Source organism: Dermacentor silvarum, chromosome 9 (genome assembly GCF_013339745.2).
Source record: "Dermacentor silvarum isolate Dsil-2018 chromosome 9, BIME_Dsil_1.4, whole genome shotgun sequence".
NCBI lineage: Eukaryota > Metazoa > Arthropoda > Arachnida > Ixodida > Ixodidae > Dermacentor > Dermacentor silvarum.
In genome coordinates this window covers 120811445-120818615 of record NC_051162.1, presented here as the reverse complement: position 1 = coordinate 120818615, position 7171 = coordinate 120811445, and positions in this window count along the sequence as shown.

Here is a 7171-nt window from a genome sequence, read left to right as displayed (position 1 = left end):
GCGTGGTTACATTTGTCTCATTGTTCTGCATAGCATCCTTGATGCAAGTTTGGGCACGTACTGTACGAAACCAGAGCAGATTCTGGTGTTTTACGTGCCGAAACAATTATCAGAACACTTCTGCCTTCACGTTTATACTGAAACGGTAGATAGCTTTATCATATTAGCATGCGTGGTTACATTTGTCTCATTGTTCTGCATAGCATCCTTGATGCAAGTTTGGGCACGTACTGTACGAAACCAGAGCAGATTCTGGTGTTTTACGTGCCGAAACAATTATCAGAACACTTCTGCCTTCACGTTTATACTGAAACGGTAGATAGCTTTATCATATTAGCATGCGTGGTTACATTTGTCTCATTGTTCTGCATAGCATCCTTGATGCAAGTTTGGGCACGTACTGTACGAAACCAGAGCAGATTCTGGTGTTTTACGTGCCGAAACAATTATCAGAACACTTCTGCCTTCACGTTTATACTGAAACGGTAGATAGCTTTATCATATTAGCATGCGTGGTTACATTTGTCTCATTGTTCTGCATAGCATCCTTGATGCAAGTTTGGGCACGTACTGTACGAAACCAGAGCAGATTCTGGTGTTTTACGTGCCGAAACAATTATCAGAACACTTCTGCCTTCACGTTTATACTGAAACGGTAGATAGCTTTATCATATTAGCATGCGTGGTTACATTTGTCTCATTGTTCTGCATAGCATCCTTGATGCAAGTTTGGGCACGTACTGTACGAAACCAGAGCAGATTCTGGTGTTTTACGTGCCGAAACAATTATCAGAACACTTCTGCCTTCACGTTTATACTGAAACGGTAGATAGCTTTATCATATTAGCATGCGTGGTTACATTTGTCTCATTGTTCTGCATAGCATCCTTGATGCAAGTTTGGGCACGTACTGTACGAAACCAGAGCAGATTCTGGTGTTTTACGTGCCGAAACAATTATCAGAACACTTCTGCCTTCACGTTTATACTGAAACGGTAGATAGCTTTATCATATTAGCATGCGTGGTTACATTTGTCTCATTGTTCTGCATAGCATCCTTGATGCAAGTTTGGGCACGTACTGTACGAAACCAGAGCAGATTCTGGTGTTTTACGTGCCGAAACAATTATCAGAACACTTCTGCCTTCACGTTTATACTGAAACGGTAGATAGCTTTATCATATTAGCATGCGTGGTTACATTTGTCTCATTGTTCTGCATAGCATCCTTGATGCAAGTTTGGGCACGTACTGTACGAAACCAGAGCAGATTCTGGTGTTTTACGTGCCGAAACAATTATCAGAACACTTCTGCCTTCACGTTTATACTGAAACGGTAGATAGCTTTATCATATTAGCATGCGTGGTTACATTTGTCTCATTGTTCTGCATAGCATCCTTGATGCAAGTTTGGGCACGTACTGTACGAAACCAGAGCAGATTCTGGTGTTTTACGTGCCGAAACAATTATCAGAACACTTCTGCCTTCACGTTTATACTGAAACGGTAGATAGCTTTATCATATTAGCATGCGTGGTTACATTTGTCTCATTGTTCTGCATAGCATCCTTGATGCAAGTTTGGGCACGTACTGTACGAAACCAGAGCAGATTCTGGTGTTTTACGTGCCGAAACAATTATCAGAACACTTCTGCCTTCACGTTTATACTGAAACGGTAGATAGCTTTATCATATTAGCATGCGTGGTTACATTTGTCTCATTGTTCTGCATAGCATCCTTGATGCAAGTTTGGGCACGTACTGGACGAAACCAGAGCAGATTCTGGTGTTTTACGTGCCGAAACAATTATCAGAACACTTCTGCCTTCACGTTTATACTGAAACGGTAGATAGCTTTATCATATTAGCATGCGTGGTTACATTTGTCTCATTGTTCTGCATAGCATCCTTGATGCAAGTTTGGGCACGTACTGTACGAAACCAGAGCAGATTCTGGTGTTTTACGTGCCGAAACAATTATCAGAACACTTCTGCCTTCACGTTTATACTGAAACGGTAGATAGCTTTATCATATTAGCATGCGTGGTTACATTTGTCTCATTGTTCTGCATAGCATCCTTGATGCAAGTTTGGGCACGTACTGTACGAAACCAGAGCAGATTCTGGTGTTTTACGTGCCGAAACAATTATCAGAACACTTCTGCCTTCACGTTTATACTGAAACGGTAGATAGCTTTATCATATTAGCATGCGTGGTTACATTTGTCTCATTGTTCTGCATAGCATCCTTGATGCAAGTTTGGGCACGTACTGTACGAAACCAGAGCAGATTCTGGTGTTTTACGTGCCGAAACAATTATCAGAACACTTCTGCCTTCACGTTTATACTGAAACGGTAGATAGTTTATCATATTAGCATGCGTGGTTACATTTGTCTCATTGTTCTGCATAGCATCCTTGATGCAAGTTTGGGCACGTACTGGACGAAACCAGAGCAGATTCTGGTGTTTTACGTGCCGAAACAATTATCAGAACACTTCTGCCTTCACGTTTATACTGAAACGGTAGATAGCTTTATCATATTAGCATGCGTGGTTACATTTGTCTCATTGTTCTGCATAGCATCCTTGATGCAAGTTTGGGCACGTACTGTACGAAACCAGAGCAGATTCTGGTGTTTTACGTGCCGAAACAATTATGAGAGCACTTCTGCCTTCACGTTTATACTGAAACGGTAGATAGCTTTATCATATTAGCATGCGTGGTTACATTTGTCTCATTGTTCTGCATAGCATCCTTGATGCAAGTTTGGGCACGTACTGTACGAAACCAGAGCAGATTCTGGTGTTTTACGTGCCGAAACAATTATCAGAACACTTCTGCCTTCACGTTTATACTGAAACGGTAGATAGCTTTATCATATTAGCATGCGTGGTTACATTTGTCTCATTGTTCTGCATAGCATCCTTGATGCAAGTTTGGGCACGTACTGGACGAAACCAGAGCAGATTCTGGTGTTTTACGTGCCGAAACAATTATCAGAACACTTCTGCCTTCACGTTTATACTGAAACGGTAGATAGCTTTATCATATTAGCATGCGTGGTTACATTTGTCTCATTGTTCTGCATAGCATCCTTGATGCAAGTTTGGGCACGTACTGTACGAAACCAGAGCAGATTCTGGTGTTTTACGTGCCGAAACAATTATCAGAACACTTCTGCCTTCACGTTTATACTGAAACGGTAGATAGCTTTATCATATTAGCATGCGTGGTTACATTTGTCTCATTGTTCTGCATAGCATCCTTGATGCAAGTTTGGGCACGTACTGTACGAAACCAGAGCAGATTCTGGTGTTTTACGTGCCGAAACAATTATCAGAACACTTCTGCCTTCACGTTTATACTGAAACGGTAGATAGCTTTATCATATTAGCATGCGTGGTTACATTTGTCTCATTGTTCTGCATAGCATCCTTGATGCAAGTTTGGGCACGTACTGGACGAAACCAGAGCAGATTCTGGTGTTTTACGTGCCGAAACAATTATCAGAACACTTCTGCCTTCACGTTTATACTGAAACGGTAGATAGCTTTATCATATTAGCATGCGTGGTTACATTTGTCTCATTGTTCTGCATAGCATCCTTGATGCAAGTTTGGGCACGTACTGTACGAAACCAGAGCAGATTCTGGTGTTTTACGTGCCGAAACAATTATCAGAACACTTCTGCCTTCACGTTTATACTGAAACGGTAGATAGCTTTATCATATTAGCATGCGTGGTTACATTTGTCTCATTGTTCTGCATAGCATCCTTGATGCAAGTTTGGGCACGTACTGTACGAAACCAGAGCAGATTCTGGTGTTTTACGTGCCGAAACAATTATCAGAACACTTCTGCCTTCACGTTTATACTGAAACGGTAGATAGCTTTATCATATTAGCATGCGTGGTTACATTTGTCTCATTGTTCTGCATAGCATCCTTGATGCAAGTTTGGGCACGTACTGTACGAAACCAGAGCAGATTCTGGTGTTTTACGTGCCGAAACAATTATCAGAACACTTCTGCCTTCACGTTTATACTGAAACGGTAGATAGCTTTATCATATTAGCATGCGTGGTTACATTTGTCTCATTGTTCTGCATAGCATCCTTGATGCAAGTTTGGGCACGTACTGTACGAAACCAGAGCAGATTCTGGTGTTTTACGTGCCGAAACAATTATCAGAACACTTCTGCCTTCACGTTTATACTGAAACGGTAGATAGCTTTATCATATTAGCATGCGTGGTTACATTTGTCTCATTGTTCTGCATAGCATCCTTGATGCAAGTTTGGGCACGTACTGGACGAAACCAGAGCAGATTCTGGTGTTTTACGTGCCGAAACAATTATCAGAACACTTCTGCCTTCACGTTTATACTGAAACGGTAGATAGCTTTATCATATTAGCATGCGTGGTTACATTTGTCTCATTGTTCTGCATAGCATCCTTGATGCAAGTTTGGGCACGTACTGTACGAAACCAGAGCAGATTCTGGTGTTTTACGTGCCGAAACAATTATCAGAACACTTCTGCCTTCACGTTTATACTGAAACGGTAGATAGCTTTATCATATTAGCATGCGTGGTTACATTTGTCTCATTGTTCTGCATAGCATCCTTGATGCAAGTTTGGGCACGTACTGTACGAAACCAGAGCAGATTCTGGTGTTTTACGTGCCGAAACAATTATCAGAACACTTCTGCCTTCACGTTTATACTGAAACGGTAGATAGCTTTATCATATTAGCATGCGTGGTTACATTTGTCTCATTGTTCTGCATAGCATCCTTGATGCAAGTTTGGGCACGTACTGTACGAAACCAGAGCAGATTCTGGTGTTTTACGTGCCGAAACAATTATGAGAGCACTTCTGCCTTCAGGTTTATACTGAAACGGTAGATAGCTTTATCATATTAGCATGCGTGGTTACATTTGTCTCATTGTTCTGCATAGCATCCTTGATGCAAGTTTGGGCACGTACTGTACGAAACCAGAGCAGATTCTGGTGTTTTACGTGCCGAAACAATTATCAGAACACTTCTGCCTTCACGTTTATACTGAAACGGTAGATAGCTTTATCATATTAGCATGCGTGGTTACATTTGTCTCATTGTTCTGCATAGCATCCTTGATGCAAGTTTGGGCACGTACTGTACGAAACCAGAGCAGATTCTGGTGTTTTACGTGCCGAAACAATTATCAGAAGCACTTCTGCCTTCACGTTTATACTGAAACGGTAGATAGCTTTATCATATTAGCATGCGTGGTTACATTTGTCTCATTGTTCTGCATAGCATCCTTGATGCAAGTTTGGGCACGTACTGTACGAAACCAGAGCAGATTCTGGTGTTTTACGTGCCGAAACAATTATCAGAACACTTCTGCCTTCACGTTTATACTGAAACGGTAGATAGCTTTATCATATTAGCATGCGTGGTTACATTTGTCTCATTGTTCTGCATAGCATCCTTGATGCAAGTTTGGGCACGTACTGTACGAAACCAGAGCAGATTCTGGTGTTTTACGTGCCGAAACAATTATCAGAAGCACTTCTGCCTTCACGTTTATACTGAAACGGTAGATAGCTTTATCATATTAGCATGCGTGGTTACATTTGTCTCATTGTTCTGCATAGCATCCTTGATGCAAGTTTGGGCACGTACTGTACGAAACCAGAGCAGATTCTGGTGTTTTACGTGCCGAAACAATTATCAGAACACTTCTGCCTTCACGTTTATACTGAAATGGTAGATAGTTATCATATTAGCATGCGTGGTTACATTTGTCTCATTGTTCTGCATAGCATCCTTGATGCAAGTTTGGGCACGTACTGTACGAAACCAGAGCAGATTCTGGTGTTTTACGTGCCGAAACAATTATCAGAACACTTCTGCCTTCACGTTTATACTGAAACGGTAGATAGTTATCATATTAGCATGCGTGGTTACATTTGTCTCATTGTTCTGCATAGCATCCTTGATGCAAGTTTGGGCACGTACTGTACGAAACCAGAGCAGATTCTGGTGTTTTACGTGCCGAAACAATTATAGAAGCACTTCTGCCTTCAGGTTTATACTGAAACGGTAGATAGCTTTATCATATTAGCATGCGTGGTTACATTTGTCTCATTGTTCTGCATAGCATCCTTGATGCAAGTTTGGGCACGTACTGTACGAAACCAGAGCAGATTCTGGTGTTTTACGTGCCGAAACAATTAAGAGAGCACTTCTGCCTTCAGGTTTATACTGAAACGGTAGATAGTTTTATCATATTAGCATGCGTGGTTACATATGTCTCATTGTTCTGCATAGCACCCTTGATGCAAGTTTGGGCACGTACTGGACGAAACCAGAGCAGATTCTGGTGTTTTACGTGCCGAAACAATTATTAGAACACTTCTGCCTTCACGTTTATACTGAAACGGTAGATAGCTTTATCATATTAGCATGCGTGGTTACATTTGTCTCATTGTTCTGCATAGCATCCTTGATGCAAGTTTGGGCACGTACTGTACGAAACCAGAGCAGATTCTGGTGTTTTACGTGCCGAAACAATTATGAGAGCACTTCTGCCTTCAGGTTTATACTGAAACGGTAGATAGCTTATCATATTAGCATGCGTGGTTACATTTGTCTCATTGTTCTGCATAGCATCCTTGATGCAAGTTTGGGCACGTACTGTACGAAACCAGAGCAGATTCTGGTGTTTACGTGCCGAACAATTATGAGAGCACTTCTGCCTTCAGGTTTATACTGAAACGGTAGATAGCTTTATCATATTAGCATGCGTGGTACATTTGTCTCATTGTTCTGCATAGCATCCTTGATGCAAGTTGGGCACGTACTGTACGAAACCAGAGCAGGATTCTGGTGTTTACGTGCCGAAACAATTATGAGAGCACTTCTGCCTTCAGGTTTATACTGAAAACGGTAGATAGCTTTATCATATTAGCATGCGTGGTACATTTGTCTCATTGTTCTGCATAGCATCCTTGATGCAAGTTTGGGCACGTACTGGACGAAACCAGAGCAGATTCTGGTGTTTTACGTGCCGAAACAATTATTCAGAACACTTCTGCCTTCACGTTTATACTGAACGGTAGATAGCTTTATCATATTAGCATGCGTGGTTACATTTGTCTCATTGTCTGCATAGCATCCTT